At 42.6% G+C, this 26,711-nt stretch overlaps 1 protein-coding gene and 1 pseudogene across 6 annotated transcripts in view; one reads left to right on the top strand and one right to left on the bottom strand.

The window, feature by feature from the left end:
• The first annotated feature begins 994 nt into the window (after positions 1-994).
• Marchf8 (membrane associated ring-CH-type finger 8) overlaps positions 995-26,711 on the top strand; it is a 99,925-nt gene continuing 74,208 nt past the window's right edge. For 2 of the 6 annotated variants that reach the window (XM_070020875.1, XM_070020870.1), the window contains exon 1: positions 995-1,501. The gene's annotated coding sequence lies outside the window, so the exon portion shown is untranslated. Of the gene's footprint in view, positions 1,518-20,237; positions 20,293-26,711 lie in introns of those variants that run through there. The other 4 variants (XM_070020876.1, XM_070020871.1, XM_070020879.1 and 1 more) reach the window with 3 other exon arrangements.
• LOC138826256 (small nucleolar RNA SNORA40) lies at positions 25,842-25,939 on the bottom strand (annotated as a pseudogene).

Here is a 26,711-nt window from a genome sequence, read left to right as displayed (position 1 = left end):
AACGACTTGTACATCTCATTGTTGCAATGGGTCCACCTGTATCCCTATTTAAAGGATTTGTTTTTCCCCTTCCCCTCCACAAATTATACCAACATCAAATACAGTGAAAGCAGGGGTTATACTGTGGGGGAGGGACATACAAAGCAACAAAGAATCTTATAAATGTGTTAGAAACAATCGCATAAAATGAAAAAAAGCCATTTGAATACTTATCTTGGGGTTCATTTCCCTAACATCACCTTATCTGAACTTTTCTGCTTGACTCAGACATATACTAGATATTGCAAATAAGGGAAACCATGGGACCTATGTTTCTTCACTGAACACAATTTTTCCAAGTCTTTCCATTTCCTAACAAATGGGGCAATGTCATTCTTTCTGATGGAGGCATAGAATTCTATTGTGTATATACCACATTTTCTTGATCCATTCATCTACTGAGGGGCATCTGGGTTGGTTCCAGATCTTAGCTATGGTAAATAAGGCTGCAATAAACATAGTTGTGCTGGTAGTTTTAGTATGGTCTTGTTTGTGATCATGTGGGTAAATGCCCAAAAGTGGGATTGCTGGGTTCTACGGGAGCTCTATGAAAGTCGGGAGTTTTGTAAGCCTTCCTTACCCCGCAGCTGCCAAGGGCAGACTAGGGGTCTCAAGCTCCATTTTACTTCAGTGATGGCTAACAGGAGGCGAACGCCTATAAGGCCGTGTCTCTAGGTCTCCTCGCTCGCAGCGGATAGGCGATCCCCCCCCCCCCCTCCTCCTCCCCGGGCAGCATAGAGTCACGAAGGACAAACATCGGCTCCCGGGCGGGCGCGTGCACAGCCGCGGGCGCGCGCACAGCTGCTGCCACGCAGCACTCCCGCCCCCACGCGCCGTCGTCGCCACGGCAACGCCTCTCGGATAGACACGTGACCCATCAGTCACGTGACGACCCTGTCGGCGTCTCTCCTCTCCCTCCCCCCCCCCCCCGCCCCCTCCCCCGGCGGAGGTGTAAACAGGCGCCGCGCTGGCCGAGGTGCGGCCCTGCTGCGTCCGCGTCGCGGGCATGGTCCAGGCGGGCAGTGGCGTCCGCGCCGCGAACTTCGCGCCCACCTGAGGGGACACCGGCGGTCTCCAGACCCGCGCCCCACGCCGGGCCCAGCCGCTTCCGCCCGGACGCCGCGGGGCGAGCGGCGGCAGGGAAGGGGGTGTGGCTGCCCGGCGCGCCGTCCACGACAGGTGGGCCGCGGGGCGGTCGCTGCGGCCCAGGCCTGCCCGGGGCGGCCCGGGCCGGGCGACGACTGTGCGCCCGCGGAGCCTGCGGACTCCGCTGCTCAGGCCCCGCCGCTCGCGCCGCCTCTGGCCGGTGCCGTCTCTGTGTCCCCGGCAGCCGCGAGGCCTCAGTGTCCACGTCCGGGAAATGGAAGTCTGGACGCGAGCCCGGGGAAGGACGGTCCGCGGCTGAGATGTGACGTCCAGACAACGCCGCGCAGGTCGAGCCGCCGAGGGAAAGCAGGCGCAGGTCATTTGCCTTTTCGGTACTTGGGTTTTTTTCTGTCTTTTCAATCCGTATCTGAAACGAAAGTGCATTCTCGTTCATCAGGGTGAAGTTTGGAGTAACAATAAAAAGCCACCACCTTAGGGACTTTCCAAAAGGCTTATGTTAATTTTCTTTCTTTTGTGCCGGAACTAGGACTTGAACTCGGGGCCCGGGCGCTGTCCCTTTAGGTTTTTCCGCTCAAGGCTAGTGCTTTATCACTTGAGCCACAACCCCGGTTCACACTTTTTGGTGATTAATTGGAGGTGAGTCTCAGGAACTTCCTGCCCAGGCTGGCTTCGAACCAGCATCCTCTTTAGGATTATAGCTGTGAACCACTAGCGCCGGATTCCTATTTTTTTTAATGAAGCAAAACTGTTTTAAGGAAAATAATAGCAACACTTATTTGCAAAAAAGGATGACAATTTTCCCCAATCCCTGATAACTCTTGACTCTAAGGATCAGAGTTGAGAGATATCATCATGGGGGGAGGGGAGGGAGCGAGAGAGAACTGTCTCTGATGGGATCTGAAGAGGAATTTGAGTATTTTAAAATATTTTCCCCGAACTCTGTTGGGTTATATTTATGCAGATAGATATTACTAGTATATCCTTAGTTGCTGCCAAAGGTCTCTTTCTATCCCTTTGTGCAGTCAATCTCAGGGAAGTGTGTTTGTAAAAATGAGAGTCACCCTCTTTGCTGGTTTATTTGAAAATGGAAGACTTATTTGGGGCTAAGATGGATGGATATTTCACAAATCCCCATGAAAAGTGAATTAATTCATAATTGATAAGTTCTGAAGAGTCATGCAGTAGATCACTTATTAGATTTTGAAACCCTGGAGAGCAACAGAAATACATTTTGAGAGACTAGGTTCAAGAGAAAATAACTTTTTGTTTCATATGGTATGTATATGAATATATACTAATTAACCATATATTAATATATAATTAATTTATATATTCATATGTTAATATACAAATACAGAATGTGAGGTGCACAACCAAAAGCAGTTATGAAGATTTTTATTTTTCAAGTTATGAGCTGGGTGTTCACACCTGTAATCCTAGCTACTTAGGAGGCTGAGATCTGAGGACCACAGTTCAAGGCCAGCCTGGGCGGGGGAAATCTGTGAGACTCTATCTTCAATTAACTACCAAAAAACCCAAAAGCGAAGCCTTGGCTTTAGTGTTAGAATGCTAACTTTGATCAAGAAAGCTCAGGGACAATACCCAGGCCTTGAGGTCAAGCCCTATGACCAGCTCCCATCCCCCCCTCCCCCACACCCCCCCCAAAAAACAAAAAAACAAGAAAACTTACTATAACCTGAAGGCTGAGATTTAAAGGGAAAAGGCACTTTCACACAAGTCCCAGAGGTGAACAAAAATTCAGGAATTGGAGGTTATTCTAAATGGAACCCAAGGTGTAATATGTTTTTTCTTTTCAAAGAAAATACTTCTTTGACCTTTGGTTCAAGCTTAGGCAAGTCGCTACCCTTCCTTTGGTTCTCGGTTTCTAAACCAAAGTGGAGAAATTGTCAGATAAAAAGAAATTTCAGATAAACATAAAATATATAGGACATACTTAAAATTATTTATCATTTATCTAAAACAGCAAGTTAGTGTACTCCTGTAATCCCAGCTACTGAGAAAGCAGAGGCAGGAGTATCATGAGATTGAGGCCAGCTTGTTGATTGATTGAATTAAATCTGGCTGCCCTAATTCCAATATTTTTGTTCTATTTAAATATCACCAGGAAGAAACTAGCTCCAGGCATAGAAAGGAATGAGTTGACTTGTTAAGTGTCCCTTTCGTGTCCACCACCAGTGGTTTATGCCTTAATCCCAGCGATTCAGAACACTGAGACTTTCAGGATCAAAGTGTGAAGCTAGCCTGGACAGCAAAGTCTTGGAGACTCCATCTCTAGTAAACCAGCAAAAAGCAGGGGTGGAGGTGTGACTTGAAAGGTAGCAAGCTAGTGAAGTGAAAAAAAACCAAGCAAGGGCAAGACCCTAAATCTAAGCTGGTACAGACAGGCAGACAGACAGACAGACAGACCAACAGACTGACTGACACACAGGCAGGCAGGCAGGCAGACACACGCACGCGTACATACACACACACACACACATACATACATACATACATACATACATAAATCCCTGTTAGGGATTTAGTAGCAAAGGATATTCCTAGCTGTTGTAAGGCTCCATAGTGTTCAGTTTCAACCCTCCATTTCTTCTAGAAGTACAGAATATCTTGGTTTATACTTTCGGTGCTTTGTAATTTAAAATATTTAAGAGCAAGTAAAAATTGTGTTCATATTTCTGAAAATAACATAAATTTGAATCTTCAAATGCCAGATACAATTTTTTTGGTAAAAAGTTTCTTCCTTTACCTGTTCTCCAGTTATATGTCTTGACTTAAAGACATTTTTTAAAGCAGCATATTATTCTAACAGTAAGCGATCTCTTTCTCCCTCTGTCCCCCCTTGCTCTCTCAGATTACTTTATGTAGTTCAGGCTGACCTCAAACTCAATATCCTCTCGCCATAGTCTCTTCAGTTCAGGGATTGCAAATGTGCCCCACCATGCTCATCTGATAAATGATATTTGTGGAAGTTCTTATGTCCTTATGATTCTGATTTCTGAATTTGGGGAAGTTATCAGTGCATATGATATCAACATTTTATGTTTTGCCTTAACTGTTGCCAACTTTGTTTTTCCTATACTAAGAACATCAATGTTAATTTTTTTCAAGGAGTATGATTTTTTTATTGTTGTTGTTGTTGGCCTTGGTGCTTGAACTCTGGGCCTGAGTGCTGTCCCTTAGCTCTTCAGCTCAAGGCTAGCGCTCTACCACTTGAGCCACAGTGCCACTTCCAGTTTTCTGCTGGTTAATTGGAGATAAAAGTCTCACAGACTTTTCTGCCAGGGCTGGCTTTGAACCCTGAACCTCAAATCTCAGCCTCCTGAGTAGCTAGGATTTCAGGTGTGAGCCATTGGCGCCCAGCAGGGGCTTGAACTCAGGGTCAGGGCCTGGGCACTGCCTGTGAGCCTTTCTGTGCTCAGGCTAGCACCTTACCACTTGAGCCATGATGCCACTTCTAGCTTTTTCTGTGTATGTGGTACTGAGGAATCGAACCCAGGGCTTCATGCATGCTAGGCAAACCCTCTACCACTAAGTCACATTCCCAGCCCCAGGGAGTATATTTTTAACTTCTTACTTCAAAACAAAACAAAACTAGGCCAGATCTAATTTCTTTACTCACTTCATACTAAATACCTGAATTTTTGGATTCATTCAGTAGTCAGTAACAACAAAATCAGTGACTTCTATGTTCTCCAGGGACATGTTTTTGATAGAGGAATAAAGAAAATGTAATCCAAGGGTAATGTGATACAAAAGCTGTGGGAATAGAGGAGGTGTATATTCTTCAAGCTGGTAAGTTAAATGGCAAAATTCCCCAGAGGAGGTGCTATTTTATTCAGGTCAGTGAGATGAAGTAGAGTTAGGAGGATGGATGGACAAAAAGGTGGAAAAAAGAAAGTAAGAGCAAGCCATCTATCTTTTCTCTTCTGCAAAGCATATGTTTTGTAGGTTGTAGGGCTGAGGCAGGAGGATTGTAAAGTTTGAGGCATAGCAGGGTTTCATAGCAAGGGGGAAAAAGGCCATGTGCAGTGGCACACACATCTTTAATCTCAGCTACTCTAGAGGTGGAGGCATGATGATGGCGACTTCAGGGCTTGTTTGGGCAAAAGTATAAGCTAGAACCTGCCTCAAAACCAAAATATGAATGAAAAAGGCTGTTACATGACTCAGGTAGTAGAAAGCTGCACCCTTAGGTTTTATCCTTAGTATCCTCTCCCTCTCAAAAGGCACTGTCCTTCAAAGCAATGTTTGGCAGTATGAGCTGTTTGGCAGTATGAGCAGTTTGGTTGGTGTGAATACCTTCGCTGCCTTAAGTGTGTTGAGATTGAGCTACTTCAGTGTCTTTCTAAATTTTCAAAACCTCCAATTATTAGTGAGACTGTAAATGCATACAAAATATGGCAAATGTAGGAAAATAAGCTCCTTCCCCCTTCCCTTTCCCCCTCTGTTCCTTCCCTTCCCTTCCCTTCTTCGTTTCTGCTAGGTCACTTCTGTTTTTTTTCTTTTTTGCTTATGTGGTGCTGAGGAATCGAACCCAGGGCCTAATGCATGCAAGGCAAGCACTCTACCACGGAGCCACCTTCCCAGACCAACACTCCAGCCTCTTTATGGATTATTTTCTGTGTGATTCTTTTCACTTACAGTTTGGTTACTAAGTTTCATCTGTGTTTTTTTCACCCCAAGGATAAGAATTTCTCATACTCTCCAGTGTCCAGTATGAGAAAAATGTCTAATAAAGATCCAGTGTTCTGAGAATATAAAGAACCCTTACATGCTGATGATACAAAACTGGACTAAGGATTTCAATAGATACTTTTTCAGACACGAAATACAAATGGTCAATAAACACACAAAAGAATGTCACCAGGGGAATGAATGTTAGTTAAAATCAAGCTGAAATGCTGCGACTCACCCACCAGGAAGGCTGCACTAAAAGTCAGGTAATAATAAGTGTTGGTGAAGTTGTAGAGACATTCGGTCTTTATACACTCTTGTAATGGGTGGTAATGTAGTGTGATATAAAGTAAGTCTGTCTATTTCTCAGTGGCTAGACATGGGGTACCACATTCCATATCAGTTCTCTCTTGGGTGTATACCCAAGAGAAATACAAGTATAACTACACCCATAAAAACTTGCCCATCAGTGCTCACAGGAACAGTATTCATTGTAGCTCAGAAGTATAAACAACTAAAACCTGTACCAAGGATGAAGGGTTACAGAACATGTGCTATACCCATACATTGGAGTATTACTCAGGCATAAAAAGGAATGATGTACTGTCTGATGCTGCAACATGGATGCCCCTTGCAAACATGCTAAGTAACATTTGATAGGCACAAAAGAGATTGGACTTCTATGTCTTATTTGAATTACTTATTTGAATTATTTTTTTTAATGAACATGGCTTGGCAAAAGATTTTTTTTCCCTTTGGTTTGTTTAGGAAGATGTTTTCATCTTTTTTTTTTTTCTTCCCAGTCCTGGGGCTTGAACTGAGGCCCTGAGCTTCTTTTGCTCAAGGCTAGCATTCTACCACTTGAGCCATAGTGCCCCTTCTGGCCTTTTCTATTTATGTGATACTAAGGAATTGAACCTAGGGCTTCATGCATGTTAGGGAAGCATTCTACTATTGAGCCATATTCCTAGCCCTGTTTTCATCTTTTTAACTGTTAAGTAGACATTGGGATATTTAGAATATGTGTAGAATGTAGATACTCCCATTCTGTAATCATCACGTAAGTGCAACCTGACCTTAACTTTATGTCCTTGGTCCCCCTCTGGGATGTTGCCTTTTTACCTCCACCTGCTTCAGAGTGCTCACCACTGAGCATTCCTAGCCTTCACTTGCTTTTTTTTAAAATTTAATTTAATTTTATTTGTGAACATACTGTACAGAGGGGTTACAGTTACATGGGCAGGATAATGCGTACATTTCTTACCAAGCATTGCACCCTCCTTTGTTTACCCTTCACATCCCTTCCCAGCCTCCCCCCTCCCCCCCATTCCCAATCCTTCTCCCCCCCCTTTGCCCCCCCCCGCACTGATGTTGTAAAGCTCGTTTTGGACATGACAACTTGTACTTCTCATTGTTGCAACAGGTCCACCTGTATCCTTAAACAACTGGTTTTTCCCCATCTCCTCCACAAGTTATACTGACATCAAATATAGTGAAAGCAAGGGTTATACTGTGGGGGAGGGACATACAAAGCAACAAAGAGATAATCTTATAAATGCGTTAGAAACACATGCACGAAAGAAAAAAAACATTAAAATACATATCTAAGGGTTCATTTTCCTGACATCACATTATCTGACCTTTTCCACTTGACTCATACATATACTAGATATTGCAAATAAGGGAAACCATGGGACCTATGTTTCTTTGGGCCTGGCTTACTTCACTTAATATAATTTTTTCCAAGTTTTTCCATTTCCTAACAAATGGGGCAATGTCATTCTTTCTGATGGAGGCATAGAATTCCATGTGTATATATACCACATTTTCTTGATCCATTCATCTACTGAGGGGCATCTGGGTTGGTTCCATATCTTAGCTATGGTAAATGATGCTGCAATAAACATTGTTGTGCTGGTAGCTTTAGTGTGGTCTTGTTTGTAAACATTTGGGTAAATGCCCAAAAGTGGGATTGCTGGGTCATAGGGGAGTTCTATGTGAAGTCTTTTGAGGAACCTCCATACTGCTTTCCAAAGTGTTGAACAAGTTTACATTCCCACCAACAATGAAGTAAGGTTCCTTTCTGTCCACATCCCCTCCAGCATCTGTTGTTGTTAGAGTTCTTGATTTTTGCTGTTCTAACTGGGGTGAGGTGATATCTCAATGTTCACTTGCTTTTTTATGCCACACAGTATTAGACTTGACAGTCATCTGTACGTATCTTGTTTTATAACACAGTCCTTTTTCCAAGAATCACTGACATCCAGGAGTCCTTCTGGTGCTATAAAGCTTTCCATGCACACACACAGCCCTTTATGTAATCACTGTGCATTGTGACTTTATGCGATGTTAGAAATGTTTTGTGTTTTCATGGTCCGTACCATAGGCACTAACCACATGTGATGACTGAGTGCTTAAAATGCCCCATCCTCTTTTTTGTGAGTGCTACATTATAGAGAAATCCCACAACTGGTTCTTTATGCTCTTGATGACTGACTGGGGTGGTTGTTTTCTCTGTTAGGAGTTGTGTTACAAGAACACTCTTGTGAGTATCTCCTTATATACACAAGTAAGGGATTCTCTAATTATACCATCTGGTGTCTGCCTGTGATGTTATAGGCGGGCAAATGCAATTTTTCAACGATTCTACAAGTATCAGGATATTTATTTATTTTGAGACAAAGTCTTAATATGTTTCCCAGGTTGGCCCTGAACTACTGGGCTCAACCTGCCTCAGCCTACTTAATAGTTGGGACTACAGAGCCACTGTGCCCAGCTCTGTTTATCTATTGTTGTATAACAAATTGCCATAAATTAAGAGGCTTCAAACAATACAGATGGCATTACTTGATGCTTCTGTAGGTTAGAATTATGGCAGCCAGCCGGGCACTGGGGGTTCACACCTATAATCCTAGCTACGCAGGAGGCTAGGATCTGAGGATTGTGGTTCAAAGCCAGCCCGGGCATGAAAGTTCCCATGAGACTTTTACCTCTAATAAACCACCAGAAAACTGGTAGTGGCACTGTAGCTCAAGTGGTAGAGTGCTTGCCTTGAGCTGAAGTGCTGAGGGACAGGGCCCAGGCCTGGAGTTAAGCCCCACAACTGACAAAAAACAGAAAAAAACAAAACAAAAAAAAGAATCATGGCAGCTTGTTGGATTATCTGCTCTGCAGCTCTCTGGAGCCACAATTAGGCTACTGGCAGAACTGTACTCATCTGGATGCTCTGGGGATGAATCCACTCCCAAGCTCCCTTAGATTGTTCACTTCTACATGGTCATAGAACTGAGGCCTGCTTTTCCTTGTTGAGTGTCAGCCAGTGGGCATTCTTGCCTTGCTTTTCCCTGCTAGATATCAGTCGATGGCATTTCTGGCTTCTAGCAGCCATTCACATTCCATGCTTTGTGTACCTTAGTGCCTCCTTCAGATACAGCAAATGGGGATTAGTCCTCTTACTTTAGATCTTATGGCCTTCTCATCTGCTTCATCTCTTCCTCCTCCTCTAGGTTTCTTGCCTTTTAAGGGGTCATGTGATAAGATTGGTTGACCTAGACTGCTCTGCTCATTTGAGTGTGCAGTTCCTTCTTGCTGTTCCCAGATGAGTGTAATTGAGTAACTGTGACAGGAGTCTTGTGGGGAGGGATTTCTTTAGGCTCCTGTCTAAAAAATATATAAATTGTTTTCTGTACTAAAAGGGCTTTACACCAGTGGTGTACCACATCATTGCCAGCACTTAATATTGTCAAATATTTAAAGTTACCATCTAACGGTTGATAAATAATATGTCATGGTAGGCCCTTTTTTTTTTTTATTGGTGATGGGCCTTGGAACAGGGTGTTGCATATACTGTACGAACTGAGCTACTCCCTAGCCCCTCATTGTGTTTAAATCTGTATCTATGAATTCTTAGTTTTGTTGTTTTTAAAAACTTCGGCATAATGTTAAACTATATGTTTTGCTTTTGTGCTTTATCTTTTACATCTTGTAACTATGAGTACAAAGATTGTTGCCCAATCCAGAACACTGATACCTCTAATACTTCAGAATTTGAAGCTCGGGAGTGTCATGTGGGGCCTTTAGAACCTTTTAGTTTTAAGATTTTTATATTAGGGCTGCTTATATGGTAAAGTATGTCCAAATATGCCCAACTTCCCAAACTATGAAATCTATATTCTTGTCCCAAGCATTTCTGATAATAGCAGTCAACCTGTATCACAATTGCTGTATTATTTCATTGTAACTTATATTTCTTACTTAGTTCTCCTTGTGAATATGTTAAAAAATTGTTGGGGGTATATATCAATAGGGAGAGTTGCATGTACATTGTTTGAATCTAGATATAAGAATGTTTATCCTTGGGGCTGGGAAGGTGGCTCAGTGGTAGAGCGCTTGCCTTGCATGCCTGAGGCCCTGGGTTCGATTCCCCAACACCACATAAGCAAAAAGAAAAAAATGCCGGAAGTGACGCTGTGGCTCAAGTGGTAGAGTGCTAGCCTTGAGCTGAAGAGCTGAGGGACTGCGCCCAGGCCCAGAGTTCAGACCCCACGACTGGACCCCCCCCCCAAAAAAAAAGAATGTTTATCCGCCAAGTTGCAAAGAGTAGTATTTTTCCCCCTATTCTTCTCTGTATTTCTTTGTTGTTGCTTTCATCCAGTCTGACAATGGAATATCTGTTATCTTTAAAAAGAATTGCAGAGGTAGTTGTGTATGGTGGTGTGTACCTGTAATCTTAGCTATTCTGGGGCTGAGGTAGGAAATTTACTTGAGCCCTTGAGTTTGAGACCAGCCTGGACAATATAGCAAGACCATGTCTCAGCCAGAAAAACAAAACAAAACAAAACAAAAAGTCTACACTGGTAATGGTGTTTAAAAAATTCTAGCATTGGGGGCTGGGAAGGTGGCTCAGTGGTAGAGTGTTTGCCTTGCATGCATGAGGCCCTGGGTTCGATTTCTCAGCACCACATAAGCAGAAAAAGCAGGAAGTGGTGCTGTGGTTCAAGGGTTCAAGTGGTAGAGCGCTAGTCTTGAGCTGAAGAGCTGAGGGACAGCTCCCAGGCCCAGAATTCAGGCCCCATGACTGACCAAAAAGAAAAAAATTCTAGCATTGGAAGTGCTATTTCACTATGTATTTGAACATAAATGCAGTCATGTTGCATGTTATTTTGCAGTATACTTTTTTACTCATATCAACATAGATGTAGATCAACATTTCCGTGTGTGTGTGTGTGTGTGTGCGTGTGTGTGCGTGTGTGTGTGTGTGTGTGTGTGTGTGTGTGTGTGTGTGTGTGTGTGTGCCAGCCAGTATCTTTGCCAATCCTGGGGCTTGAACTCAGGGCCTGGGCCACTGCTTGAGCTCCTTTGCACAAGGCTAGTGCTCTACTGTATGAGCCACAGCTCTACTTCTGGCTTTTTGTTGGAGATTGGATTTTAGAGTCTCACAGACTTTCCTGTCTGCACAAGCTTTGAACCTTGATCCTCAGATCTCAGCCTCCTGCGTAGCTAGGATTACAGGCCTGGTGCCTGGCCAGTATTTAAGTTTTTGACAGAAGAATTGTTGTAAGGTGAACCTGCCAGTAGCCACATTTTGAAATATAGAAAATTGGAGTCTTTATTATACAGTTAACAGGCTGCAGGCAGCCAGTTGTTACAAAGGCCTGCAGCATGCAAATACACATAACACAGCTAGGAAACATGCTAAGAGGAAAGAAGTAACAAAAACAATATCAGCAAGCCAATTCAGCTTCAATGGAGAGCTGAATTGGGACGCCATGATGACTGGAGACGAGCCCGGAGGCAGGACATAGGAGATGATCGCAGAGACACATGTGGCATGGCCTATCGGTGGCTAGGCTGGTCCGGGCCTAAATAGGTTGGCACAGGGGGAAGATCCTCAGGAAATTCCCAGTTCCAGACACTGGACTCACAGATTCAATAGCCAATCAGACAAGTGTCTGCCCCTGCCTTCAAGGATCTGGGCACTCCTATCACCTGGGAGGTAGGTGATGGGGTGTATGTGTGAGGGGTTCTTCTCCCAGCATGAATACAAGATGCCAGAACCTACAATCTACCATGTATCCAATATGGTGCCGGCCAGACCTCCATACTTCATCACTATTATTTCACATATACATGTATCTTAATCAGATCGACCCCTTCATTTACTTTTTCACTGAAAGCTGGTGCTCTACCATATACCTCTATGTTCAGCCTTCATTTACTTACTTTCTCATCCCACTACCCGTTGTTACTTTCAGTGAGTTTCATTTTGTTGTCTTCCTTTACAGATTGCCAATGTATTTTGGTATTGTTTACCCTTTGAATATTCTCTCCTATGAATCAAGCCTTTCAGATGGTCCCACAATTACCTGTTCTATTTACAAATAAATACACGATTCTCTGTGTGTTTACACATGCTTATCTTTTTGATCTAGAAAAGAAAATTCAGCCAATTTTTAAAAAGTATTTGGTTCTTCCCTACTATTCATTTGCTCAACCAGTGGCATTTGTTTCATTCTTTTTTCCTGGTTTCATTTATCTTTCTCTCTGTGTGTAGGATTCCTTTGAGTTTCTTCTAAAGTGTGGGTTTAGTGGTCATAACTTGCTTTAGTTATCATGGAAAGTTAGTGTAGTTTTTCCATACTGGGTTAGCAAGCCTAATGCTTGCTCAAAGTACCAAGACCTGGTCCTGTAACACCACTCAGATAAAGAACTTGCGATCACTTGCATTTTCTTGTATTTGGATTGGTGTTCTATATGAGTTGAAGGCAGGGCTGGTAATGGATTATTTGTTTACTTTTGTTCTGCTTCAACTTTAGAAGCTTTCTTCCGGTGCACTTGGAGCCCCTGATAGTCGCTCAGCACTCTTTGGTCTGTGGGCCAGTCAAGGTCCTTCTTGCTGCCCAGATCCCCTGTGTATACCCACTGGGGCAACAGACAAGTTACTAGTGGGGTGTTTCCCTGATATGCCTGATTATGGTTCTCTAGCAGTGATGGACATCTAAGGGACTCATGCTCTGTTTGCAATTGTTGCTTCTCTCAGACCTTGCCTGAAGATAATCTTCTTCTCTAAAGCTACTTCCTACTGTCTTAAGCCCCCTCCTTGTGTGGCTTAGTCTTTAGGCTTGCCTTCTGGGCTGCTGCTTTTGAGGAGCTAACTGATAACTCTGCAATTCCTGAAATCTGAGCCCTCCACCCGCTGAGGTGAGGGCCCAGTATCCTTAAGTGTCCTGCAGATACTGAGACTGCTCCCCAGCACTGTGGGCCTGCCAGCAGCTTCCTGAGCTCTCCCAGAACTCCTTGCTAGCCTGAGTTGAACCCTTTCTCTTTGTCAGCCTGAGGTGACAGTCTTGTACCTTAGTCGTGTGGCTAGATGACCAAAAACTCCTTAAACTTCCATTCCCCTATCCCCATTTGTGGCTCTTGCCCAAAATCTGTTTTGCCTTGGACTGTTTGCTGTGGTCTGTGTAAGCTGATCACTGTCTACAGCTGAGAATCAATCTTTTGTTTTCTGAAATCCCTTCTCCAATGAATTTGTTGGGTCTAACGCCTAAGTTGTGTCTTCCTCTCTCTGCCTGCCTATGATGCCTGGCTGCATATCTCAGGTCTTCAAATGTTCCTTAATTTTTCAGGCCCTCTGGGGTTGTGGCTCAGTTCCTAAGCCTGTCTGCCAGCCATCAGTGTAAACTAATCACTGAGTAATAAGAGCTTCCTGCCAGCAGAGGCTAGGTCTTTTGTATTCTGGTTATAATGTTGCTGTCACCGAGGTGGGGCTTTGATAACTGTCACCACCTGGACACTGGCTAGTGCTGGATCACAAAAATCACCAATTGCTTCTGTGTTTCAAGTCTTCAGTTGTGTGTCAGTCTCAGAGCCCAGCTGGCTACAGGTGGCTTGCTAGCAGCAAATGTAAACTGGTACCTGGGTTACTCACTCACAAGAAGGGAACTGGGATTTCTAAGATTTGAGGAGTACGACTGTCCTGTTTACCTGGCCTGTCATTCTGGCCAAATCCCAGCACAGTGTGGTTTGGGTTATTCTCACAGCTAGCTCTGTTAATCTGTTTTGGAGGTCACCTGGTTGTTTACCTTGTGAGGGCTTCAGCCTTAATCTCCCCCAAGGAAGATGGGGCTGGAGCTGCCAATTGTCTCCTAGTTTCCCTTTGGCTGCCTGTCCCACCACACTTTTCAGCTGTCCGGTGTCTCGTGTTCCTCCTCAGTTCTGCTTTTCTGAATAGTTTCTCCTTCCTTTTCCTAGATTTTTGTTATTCACTGAGTCCTTTGGAAAGCCTGTACACTGCCATCTTGCTCTGCCCCTCTTCTAGGATTCCACATTTATAAAAATCATGTGCATGATTCTATGGACTCACAAGCTTTAGATTCTATGCATTGCCTTTTCATTTTGATAATCGAAGATTTGGCATCTTAAATTTTCTTATGTTCCTATTTTTTGTGAAAATCAAGCAGTAATCATTAATCAGCACTTAACCATTGACAACTACAGAGCCAGGTAGTAGGCTAGGACTAAATTTCCCTTGTTATGTGTCTTTTGGGGGAGTGATACTGGGAATTGGACTTGGGGATCTTCCATGCAAGTCAGATGCTCTACCACTGAGCCTTGAGCCCCTTCTTAGGTTGGCTGTTTTGAGGTAGTCCCTTTAAGCCCTGGAAGGCTTGGGTTGCCATCCGCCTGTTTGTGGAGAAGGGTGACCAGCATGTACCACTCTGCTGAGCCTTTGTGCTTCCCTTGTAGTTGGAGTAGACTCAGGACACCTTGCCCAGTCATTGGTTGAGAAGGAGTGCATACTTCTTTTTGCTTGGGGTGGCCTCAAACCTCAATCCCTCAATTATATCTCAAGCATCTAGGATTTCAGGATGGTTAATTTTTATTTTTTGTTATTATAAAGGTGATGTACAAAAAATAGAAAAGAAAAAAAAGAAAAAAAAGCAAAAAAAGCTGATGTACAGAGGCATTAGATATGTCAGGTCATGAGTACATTTCTTTTTGGACATTGTCACCCCTTCCCTTGCTCTCTCGTAGTTTTTCCCTCCCATCCCCACCCATAAGCTGTATAGTCATTTTCAACATACATGTGTTTTCCCCTCCCTCCCCTCTCCCTCCCTCGTGCCCTCCATCTTTCTCCCCTCCCTCCCTCTCTCTCTTTCCTTCCTTCTTTTTTCTCTTTCTCCTTCCCTTCCTTCCTTCCTTCCTTCCTTTCCTTCCTTCCTTCCTTCCTTCCTTCTTTCTTTCTCTTTCTTTCTTTCTTTCTTTCTTTCTTTCTTTCTTTCTTTCTTTCTTTCTTTCTTTCTTTCTTTCTTTCTTTCTTTCCTTCCTTCCTTCTCTCTCTCTCCTTCCCTCCTTCCCTTCCTTCCTTCCTCCCTCCCTCCTTCCTTCCTTCCTTTCCCTCCCTCCCTCTTCCTCTTTCTCTTCCTCTTCCTCTCCCCTCCTTTCTTTCTTGATTTGCTTCCTTGCTTTCTTGCTTTCCTGTTTGCTTGCTTGCTTGCTTGCTTGCTTTTTGTCCTGGCACTTTTGAGCCACAGCTCCACTTCTGATTTTTTTTGGAGGTGTTTAATTGGAGATAAGAGTCTCTCAGACTTTCCTGCCCTGGCTGGGTTCAAACTGTGATCCTCAGATCTCAGCCTCTGAGTAGCTAGGATAACAGGTGTGAACCACCAGCACCAGGCCATGTATCCCCCCCCCCACTTTTTTTTAATGTTTGAGGAGGCAGGTATGAGAAAAGTCTGTGAGACTCTTATCTCCAAACTGTAGAGCATGAGCCTTGAGTAGAAAAGCTCAGGGACAGCACCCAGGACCAGCATAAAAATATGTTTAAGGTACATTCATTTTTATTATCCTGAATAACTTTTCATACAAGTTCTTGTTTTTGCTCAGTGTTCTACCATATGTCTTGTATCATATGTCATTATTTTGTTAGACTCTATGCTTTTCTGGACTTGTTTCCTCAGAGCTTCCTTTATCCTGCATTAATCTGACCTTGAGCTTGCTGATTAGTAGGAAGTACTTACATATTCAGTTTATGTTCTAGCAAATTTTATTACAAAAGAAATTAAGAAGATAAATTATTTGATGGGCATTACCTTCCATCCTAATGTCAGTTTATGGGAGGCTTTTTCAAAATAATTGAATGTTTTCCCCCTTTTTATTAATCTTGGTAGTTGAGACTCTTGTCCCAAAAGTGTATTCCACAGTAGCTACGTTTGTATCATTTCAGTGTTCATGAGAAATGCAGACTTTTCAGACCATATCCCAGGTTCAATCACATGATGATTTGTCTGCAGGCAAAATTTGGAAAAGTACTGGGTGTATTATGCTGCACTCACAATAATGACAACAAAGCATTTATCCCTGTGATTAAAAAAAAAAAAGCAACACAAGTTGGTTATACCTTTTCTATTTGTAACTGTGCCATGCGGCCTCCTCCATGGCAGCAGAAGACAGAGCTGGAGAATCACCTTGAATATTGAATGGATTTTTTTTTTTTTACACACAGCAATACAGTCTGGCCTTATATTGCTTTTGCAGGGTTCAGTTACTTGACATCTAACATAATTGCAAAGAAGGCTGTGAGATTTGCTTTCTTGATTGTCTTGACTGTTCAGGAACAAGACACTGTGTCATGAGTAAATGACATTGACTCTGCTTCAGGTGATTGACTATTGGGGTCCCCAGACTCTGATTCTTCTGATGTATAGGGTATACTAACCACCAATCATGACTTTCCAGTCATGACCTTCTAGTCCTGGCCTTCAGTTCAAAGTACAGGATCTCTGACTCCCTGTAAGAGCCTCTGGGAAAGGAGAGTATGCAGCCCTGCTTAGGCTAAGATTCCTCACAAAGTTCCATGCCATAAATGAGCTCCATATTACTCCCAGAAGGATTAGCTTGTTGTGAAGTGAGTATCTTTAGGATAGTCAGTACAGAAGTTGATGCTTTAATACAGTAACCTGATTTTCAAGTTAAAGTAGCCTTGCATTTTATGCCAGTTTACTTACTAAGTAATTTAGTATTTAGTAAATAGAATGGTACTTACTGTACGTTTTAAACTTTTATCCTGATTTGTTAAGAAATAATTAACATACATGTTCTTGGGAAGGATTATTTTATGTTTTTGTGTTGGTCCTGGGTATTGAACTCAGGGCCTGGGCACTGTCCTGAGCTTTTGTGCTCAAGCCTAGTGCTCCAGCACTTGAGCCACAGCTCCACTGCTAGCTTTTTGGTTAATTAGAGGTAAGAGTCTTGTGGGCTTTTCTGCCTTAGCTGGCTTTGAGCCACAGTCCTCAGACTTCAGCCTCCTGAGTAGCTAGGATTGCAGGTGTAAGCCACCAGCACCTGGTGGGGAAGGTAACTTCTATAACAGAGTCTGTTCAAGCATAAACTTTTTTGGGGGCAGTACTAGGGTTTGAACTCAGCATCTAGGCAGACTACTACTTGAGTCATGTCTCCAGTGCTTTTTACTCGTACTACTTTTTAGATACAGTCTTACTTTTTGCCTGGACTGGTCTGAATTGTAACCTTCCTGTTTATGCCTGTGCAGTAGCTGGAATAACAAGTATATGCCATCACGCTAAACTTTTTCTGTTGAAAAGAGTCTTGCAAAGTTTTTCATTCAGGTGGTCCTTGAACTGTGATCCTCTTGATCTCTGCCTTCTAAGTAGATATGATTACAGGTGTGAGCCACCTGCACTGGCCCCCAACAGTAAACATTTTAAGGAATTAATGGAAGTCTTGAATTTGTTAATTTAGTTGTGGCAATTTTAGAGAGGTACTTACTCAGCTTACATGTGGACTTGCTGAAGGATGCAAGCTCTGGAGGGGTGTCACTGGGTGCTTTTTGCCATATGACCTTGGACTTGGGTTTCTGTGTCCCTGTGGTGGGGAACACTCACCTGAGCACATACCTGCTGCCCACGTTTGGCTTTTTTTTTTTTTTTGTTCTAATCATATATAATAATAAACATGCGTTTTTCATGAAGTGTGATTTTTTTTAACTTGTTGAACTGAAAACATTTTTTAAATCATCATAAAACTTTTCTATATGTGTGCCAGTACTATGGCTTGAACTCAGGGCACATTTTCATAGCTTTTTTGCTCAAAATCGGTCCTCTACCACTTGAGCCATACCTTCTGGCTTTTTGGTGGTTAACTAGAAGAGTCTCATAGACTTTTCTGCTTGGCTGGCTTCAAACCATGAGCTCAGATCTCAGCTTCCAGAGTAGCTACGATTGCAAGAATGAGCCCTGAGCCCACATAAAACTTCTTTTAAAATTTAGTTTTGTTGGGCTAGGAAGTTGGCTCAGTGGTAGAGCACTTGCCTTGCATGCCTGAGGCCCTGGGTTCGATTCCTCAGCACCACATAAGCAGAAAAAGCCGGAAGTGGTGCTGTGACTCAAGTGTTAGAGTGCTAGCCTTGAGCTGAAGAGCTGAGGGACAGCACCCAGGCCCAGAGTTCAGGCCCCATGACCGGACCCCCCCCCCGAAAAAATTTAGTTTTGTTCTGTAGCATCTTACCTTATAACTTGGGTAGTTCTGAGGGCAAGAGACTGGAATCTTGACCACTGACAAGTCTTGCTTCTCTCTCTGCCTAGTTTACTCATTCATAAAAGTGAGATTGAGTCTGCACTGGTTTATTTCTTAAGATTCCTCCTTCTAGCTATTCTGGCTTTTTGTCTCCCATTAACTATTTGACCTGAAAGCTAGCTGAGACACTGCTCATGAGGAGAAGATATTTCATAACTTGGAGAAGAAAAAGTCTCTAGGAGGGGAGAATAGGGTGATCTGAGAGAAATGTTAAGGCTGATACACTGAGGATGATTAGGCTTCTTTCACAGTGATTAGACTTTATCTTCCTTCTTCCCCCACCTTCTCTCCTGCCCTCCCTCTCTCCCAGAGTCTCATTGTGTAGTTCAGGCTGGTTTTACACTCACAATCCTCCTGCCAGGCTTTTGAGTGCTGGGATTACAGGTGTGTGCCACCATGATTATTCTTGTCTAGTGATGAAATGGACCACCTTAAAGTGGTGAGTTACTGCTTAATACCAAAAAGACAAAGGTTAAGGTTAGACAGTCTAGTAATACTTAAGAGATAGGTCAGAGTTATTTAGGCCTCAGTCAGGATAGCACCAAATGACTTCTCTAACCTTATGATTGATTTCCTATGGGTAGAAATCATGGCCCAATAAAGTTGTTAAAATGATTTAAAAAAAATGTGTTGTGTGACTCAGTGGGCCTGCCTTTAATTCTATTATTATAGTGAAAATACATTGATCCTTTCACAGTGACTCATATAATAAATTCATCTTTACCTAACTTTTTGTTGTTGTTGTTGTTGAAGAACAGGCTAAGTACTGTTCATTCTTGGCTTTAAAATGTTGCTTGTCCTGAGTGTTATGTAGATTTTATAATGATCTGGAAAAGCAGTACTATATTTTCTTCATTTTGATTAGTCTTTGAATGTTTGCTATGTTTCTCTGAAGCTAAGCTGGGCACCGTGAGTTTGGGATCTTTGCCCTGTTAGGAGACACAGCTAAATTTTCCATCCTCTCTGTGGATGTATTGCCATCTTCTCTAGGGGTATTTAGCAGTCTGGGCAGTTTTGATAGTATTATCTGTCTTCTCACTGGCTACCATGAAGCTGTCTGAAGAAATGCAAGAAGCCTACGGGAGCAAGAGGGAGGGGCAAGGAAGGACATACCTACTACTTTGCTTAAATTATTGGGATGTTCTCTTATTTCCTGTATTTAAGGTAGACTTTCCTTATCCAAAGGAACAATTCTGTCACCTGCTGTAGCATCTGATTGAGACTGTGTGCATTTGTGTTTACAGCTCCTAAATGATTGTAGATTTCTGTTTCCCATGGGGTTTTCTTCCTGATTAATTGTTATTAGACTTACAGAAAGCATCCGTCAGTTGATGGCAGAGTTGCTTGCTGTAGCATGTTGACATTTGGGACTGGGTGGGTCTTTGTTGTAAGGAGCTGGCCTGTGTACTGTAGATACTACTGACCCTGGCCACCTCTGCTATGTGCCCGCTGTACTCCCACAGTGGTGACAATCCTAAGACACTACCAGAAGTCCCTGAGTTGAAAATTCTCTCTATTGAGGACCTCTAACTTAAGGATGCCTCTGAGCTAGCCCTTTGCCAGGTTAAGGTAATACTACTCCTGTCTGTATCTCAGTGTTCATAGCCTTGCTCACATCCTTCTGTCCCCTGACTGTTCTGCCCTGCTAATGAGGTGGAAAGTTGCCAAGTAGAAGATGGAATCAGTGGGGACTAGAACAGAGCTGGAATCAGGTGTGGCCTTGGGTAGTGGCTGAGCACTGCAGCACACTGATGGGTGGGTCTGGAGTGGTAGCTGATGATTAGCTTGTTAAATGCCTTTTGACTTGGAAGTGAGTGGATGGTGACATTTGTGGTCCTTACACTGAACTGGAATCAGGTATGCAATGTCTGCCTGCCTTGGGAATCTGGATTAGGGAAGGAAGTGCAAAGGATGTTTTTTTTTTTTTTTTTTTTTAATGTTTTTATTTGAAAGAAGCAAAGAAAAGTAAAACTGCTTCTCCATAAACTGCCATATTTAATTTAGTTTCAATTTTAAGGTAACTGTAATAGCTGGAGTCCATTTCTTTTACTTGTGTGAAACAAAGTGGGAATTTGTAAATATGAAGCAGCATGTGGATGCTTGCTTATGAATGCAGCTGTGAGAGGTGCCAGGCTCCCGACTAGGGTGAAGGTGCCAGGCTCCCAGGGGCTGAGGGAGCTGAGCAGGAAGGTTGGGAGGGACATGACCATGTGAGCAGTGAGGGCTCTGTTTGGGAGGGTGGACAGAATAGGTGGGATGAGGTAGGCAAAGTGGATCTCAGATAAGCTGGAGACTGGGACCGGTGTTCAGGCTCTTCATTTATATTTATTTTCAGTCATGTTTTTAGCATCTGTAGTCTGGGCTTTAAGAAATTGCTTTATACTTGGTTAAGATAATCTAAAATGCCCCTCTTTGTAAGCTTTATATTCTTAGAATTTATTTGACACAGTTTTTCTTTTTAATGTTGTGTGCCCATGCGTGTGTGTGTGTGTGTGTGTGTGTGTGTGTGTGTGTGCGCGCGTGTATGTATGTGCCTGTATGAAGTGCACTAGTGCTGGGGCTTGAACTCAGGGCCTTGGTTCTTATTTTTGAGCCTCAACTCCACTTCATATTTTTAATATCTTTTAATGATGGAATATTCCATTTTGTGGTTTACTTAACTACTTCTTTATTGTTCAACATGTAGATTACTTTAAAAATTTTGCTACTATAAATATCCTTTAATGAATATCTTTGAGTATAAATTTTAATTCACAGTTAAGACTATTTCTTTCCAATAGTCTGTACTACAATAGTGAAGATATTTTTAGGCTCTTGATTCATATTGCCAAACTGCTTTCCCAAAAGTCTCTAATTAACACTCCCACTAGCAAGTTTTAGTGTTTACTTTTTTTTTTTTTTTTTGAGACAGGATCTCAAGCCTTCAACATGTCACCCTTCTGCCTCAGCCTTCCTGTGCTGGGATTATGAGTGTGAGCTACTACACCTAATCTGCTAACGTGATTTTTTTTTTTTTAAAGAAAATTACTAGTTACCAGGTGAAAAAACATCTCTTTGTTGTCTTGCCTGGTTATTAGATATTTTTCTTTTACCCTTAAAGTTCATTAGCTTATTTTGTAGGTTGGCCATAAATGATCCTTTTCCCTTGATTTGTTTGAGTGTTAGTACTTGCTTAAGCAATTTTTTCCACCCTCCCATTTTAGAAGTCAAAATTCAGGGGCTACTGCATATTAGGAAAGTACTCTACCTTTAAGCTATATTCCCATCTCTCATTTGTTAATGTATTAACATTTTTCCAGTTTTTAAATTATGTCTTGCTATATGATTTCCAGCTTACAAAAAACATATCAAAGGGTATAGGAATTACCACATGTCCCTTACTGAAATTTGTGATTGAAATTTGCTTCATTAGCTTTATCACTCTTTCCTTCTTTCTTTATATGTATATGTTTATGTATTTATTTTCTTTCTACTTATGTGCATACATACATTTAAAAAATTCATTTGAAACTTAAGTTGTATGTTTCCCAATAGCATTTCCACTCATCAATCCACAGTAAAATTATGTCAGGAGATTTAATAACTGGTGGCCTTATGGCAATTCTGTTGTATTGGTCATTTCTATAATAGGCCTAACTGCTCTTTTGTTTTCCCTGCCCAATATCTCATTGGAATCATTCCCTCTTAATGAGGGGCAAGTAGTTCCTTAGCCTCTCTTTGTTTTTGGCATCAGTGTTTTTGAAGGGTCCAGATCCTTCAAAATATTTTATATTAGGGATGTTTTTCTGGAATACCTAATTTGTGCTTGTCTGAAGGTTCCTCATGAACAGATTCAGGTTCTATATTTGAGGAAGAGGGAGCAAAAATGACTTATTCTTCTCAGTGCAGCATATTTCGAGTACACATGATGTTTGCTTGGGTATTGGTCATGACTTTGGACACTTCTTGAAGTTTGTATCTGCCGGATTTCTCTGCTGCCAAAATTCTGTTTTTTTCTTTGAAGTTAGTATGTGTTGATGCTGTGTAAATGTCCTTTTCTCATCAAACTTTAACCCACTAGTCTTAGCATCTGGTGATGACTTTCCAAATCCCTTCTTTTTTCTGTAGCTATTAATTGGTATTCCCTCAGGAAGAGCATTTCTTCCTCCCTCTCTTATTTATACATTTGTGTTAAGTGGTATATATGTGTAATTTTATGCGGTGGCCTGTAGTTCAGTACTTGAATTATGGCTATGCCTATTTCATAGTTGGTGTTCATGAGCCTTTTTCTTTTCTCTTTTTTCTTTGTTTTTGTTGGTCGTGGGGCTTGAACTCTGGGTTTGGGTGCTATCCCTCAGCTCTTCAGCTTGAGGCAAGCGCTCTACCGCTTGAGCCACAGTGCCACTTCTGGTTTTCTAGTGGCTTTTTCTAGTGGTCAGACTTTCCTGTCTGGCCTCGCTTTGAACCACGATCCTTAGATTTCAGCCTCCTGAGTAGCTAGGATCATGAGCCTTTTTCTTTTTTCTTTTTTTTTTTTGGGGGGGGGGGGTCCAGTCGTGGAGCCTGAACTCTGGGCCTGGGCGCTGTCCCTCAGCTCTTCAGCTCAAGGCTAGCGCTCTACCACTTGAGCCACAGAGCCACTTCTGGCTTTTTTCTTTTTTGCTTATGTGGTGCTGAGGAATGGAACCCAGGGCCTCAGGCATGCAAGGCAAGCACTCTACCACTGAGCCACCTCCCAGCTCCTCATGAGCCTTTTTCAAGCTGAGTCTCTAGTGTACTTTTTAATATGTCTTTTGGACTACTTGTTCACTTTCTGGTACAAGTAAACAGGTTGTCCTGAGCTCATTTTTATGCCCTGACCCTTGAATCAGCTTTTAGAGGAGCCTTGTTTAAGGGCTGGGAAGGTGGCTCAGTGGTAGAGTGCTTGCCTTGCACACATGAGGCCCTAGGTTCGATTCCTCAGCACCACATAAGCAGAAAAAGCCGGAAGTGGCACTGTGGCTCAAGTGGTAGAGTGCTAGCCTTGAGCTGAAGAACTGAGGGACAGCACCCAGGACCAAAGTTCAGGCCCCACAAGCGACCAAAAAAAAAAAAATTACAGGAGCCTTGTTCTTGAGAGAGTGGGCCATAGTATTTAGAAATCAAAAAAGTGGTTACATGGGCTGGGACTGTGGCTTAGTGGCGGAGGGCTTGCCTAGCATGCATGAAGCCCTGGGTTTGATTTCTCAGTACTACATAAATAGAAAAAGTTGGAAGTGGTGCTGTGGTTCAGTGGTAGAGTGCTAGCCTTGAGCCAAAAGAAGTTCAGGGGCAGTGCCTAAGCCCTGAATTCAGGCCCTAGGACTGGCAAAAAAAGAAAAAAGTGGTTACATGATGTGTGTATTGCTACTGCTGTGTCACTACTTCTTGCTCTCTCAGTGGACACAATTAGGATGTGATCTAGTATGTTAATTCACATGCATCTTAGTCTACTGGTGCTACTATGACAAAATATCTTGGTAATTTATAATCAGAATTAATTTCTAACTTAGGAGGCTTTGAAATCTGAGAGAAATGTTTTTTCATTTGGTGTTGATGAGGGTCTTTTGTTTAGGCCTCACATGATGTGAGAGCAGAAGGCTCCAATGTGCTTCAGCCTTTTAACCAGTCTCCATTTCATTCATAGGGCTATACCTACATGACTTAATCACCTCCTACCTCTTTTGTTTGTTTCTAGTCTTGAGTCTTGAACTCAGGACTTAGGCACTATCCCTGAGCCTCTCTGTGCTCAAGGCTAATGCTCTACACTTGAGCCACAGCACCACTTCCAGGTTTTTCTGTGTATGTGGTACTGAGGAATTGAACCCAGGGCTTCATGTATGCTAGGCAAGCACTCTACCACTAACCCACATTCTCAGCCCAAAGTCCTACCTCTTTATAAATACAATATATCTTTTTTTTTTTCTTCTGATCCTTAGTCTTGAACTTGGGGCCTGTGTGTGGGCCCTGGGCCTCTTTCTGCTCAAGGCTAATGTTCAACCACTTGAGCCAAGCTCCACTTCCAAACATACTAAATTTGATTAGGTAACTTTTTTTTCTTTTTCGGTTGGTTGTGGGGTTTGATCTCTGGGCTTGGGTGCTGTCTCTGAGCCTCTTTGTGCTTAAGGCTAGCACTCTACCACTTGAGCTTCAGTGCCACTTCCATCTCTTAATACTGTACTGTTGGTAATGTGAAAGCATGTAAAGATATAGTCCATTGAAACATCTGTGTGTACACATCTGTGAATAGCTATGAGCTGGAACTGATACTGCTGATGCAGAGTACTTGGACTTACTTTCCTCTTGTTTTAAATTTTGTGTAAGAGTTGAAGTTTATCCTCCCCTCCCCCCCCCCCAATCTAGCACCATTTGTTGAAAACACTTTCCATTTCTCTTTGAAAACCAATTGACTGTATGTGTTGTCTGTTTCCCCAACCCTTGGTTCTGTTCCCTTGATCTTATTCCTATCCTTAGGGCAGAATGATACATTTGCATGTGTGTGCCTCTCCACCCCCTTCTCTCCTTCTCCCTCTCCCTGTCCCCCTCTCCCCCTCCTCCTTTCCCCCTCCACCTCTCCCCTTCCCTTTCCCCCTCTCCTGTCCCCCTCCCCCCTTTCCCTCTCACCCTCTCTCCATCCCTTCTCCCCCTTCCCCTCACCCTGTCTTCCTTTCCCCCTCTCCTTCCTCCCCCCCCCCCCCCCCCCGCCCTTTATTTGAGACAAGGTCTTGCTGTGTTGCCCAGGCTGTCCTCAGACTCCTCTGTTTACTGACTTCCTGAAGGACAAGACACTGGCACAGGCTGGCTTATTGTGCCTGTATTGATTATTGTGGTTTTGTATGAAATCTTGAAGTCACAGTTCGTCTTTCAACTTGTTCTTTTTCAATTCTGTGCTCTAGATCCCTCGTATTTCTGTATAAATTTTATAGTCATTGGTGGGAATAAAGTTGGAGTTGTGATTTGAGCATCATCAGTATGTTTGCAATATTGGATTTTACATTAGACATATGGTATATATTTATGTATTTCATATGTTCATGTATATTGCTTTATGTATTTTAATTCTGCCTAGTGGTGTTTTTGTATTGTGAGTAAAAGGGACATGCAAACATTTTATTAACTTTATCCCTGAATACTTTGCTTTTGGATGTTACTTTTAAGAAAAAATATTTTTTATTCTCTTTTTGTTGCTAGTAGGTAGAAATAGAATTGGATTTGTACATTACATTCCCATTTGGTGGTCTTGCTAAGTTTATTTAGCTGAATCTTGCTAGCTTCACTTAGATTTCTTATGAAAGTCTCTTTTTTTCATTAAATTTCTTTTTTTTTTTTTTTTTTAGCTTTGACATCAACTTTATTCTCAGAGCCAACCTGGGTAACAATACCTTATCACTTCAAACTTTTGTAGGAATCATATTCCTTCTTACACATACCAAAGCTTATACTCAGCAGTGAGTTCTGGGTTGCAAATGTGGATTTACTATTTGTATCTGTAAGTCTTAAAGATACACACAAGTACTGAAGTTTATCTCTTTGTAACAATTAATGAAAATCATGGAGCTACATTACACCATTCTTTTTCTATTTATTTATTTATTTTTGGTCAGTCGTGGGGCTTGAACTCTGGGCCTGGACACTGACCCTGAGCTCTGCAGCTCAAGACTAGCGCTTTACCACTTGAGCCACAGTGCCACTTCCGGATTTTTCTGCTTATGTGGTGCTGAGGAATCAAACCCAGGGCCTCATGCATGTGAGGCAAACAGTCTCCCACTGAGCCACCTTCCCAGCCAATTTTCTATGTATTTCTATTTTTTTTTTTGGGGGGGGTGGTCCAGTCGTGGGGCCTGAACTCTGGGCCTGGGCGTTGTCCCTCAGCTCTTCAGCTCAAGGCTAGCGCTCTACCACTTGAGCCACAGCACCACTTCCAGTTTTTTTTTTTCTTTTTGCTTATGTGGTGCTGAAGAATTGGACCCAGGGCCTCATGCATGCGAGGCAAGCAGTCTCCCACTGTGCCACCTTCCCAGCCCCTGTATTTCTATTTTTTATTGACTTAAAAAAACCCAACAAAACGGTGTCTTTCTATGTAACACATCCTGGCCTACAATTTGTGATCCTTCTTCCTTAATCTCCTGAGTGCTAGGATTACAAGTATGCACAACATGCCTGACTTACTTACTTTATTGCTGAGTTATATGGTATTCAGATTTGTAAGATTACATCCTGTGCCAATGTCAGCTGGAGAGAGTATTGTGTTTATTACATTGTTACTAGTGTTTGTGTGC

Source organism: Dipodomys merriami, unplaced genomic scaffold (genome assembly GCF_024711535.1).
Source record: "Dipodomys merriami isolate MVZ:Mamm:240054 unplaced genomic scaffold, mDipMer1.0.p SCAF_14, whole genome shotgun sequence".
NCBI lineage: Eukaryota > Metazoa > Chordata > Mammalia > Rodentia > Heteromyidae > Dipodomys > Dipodomys merriami.
The sequence above is the reverse complement of the archived record's forward strand: the minus strand, read 5'-3'. Positions and strand labels throughout refer to the sequence as shown.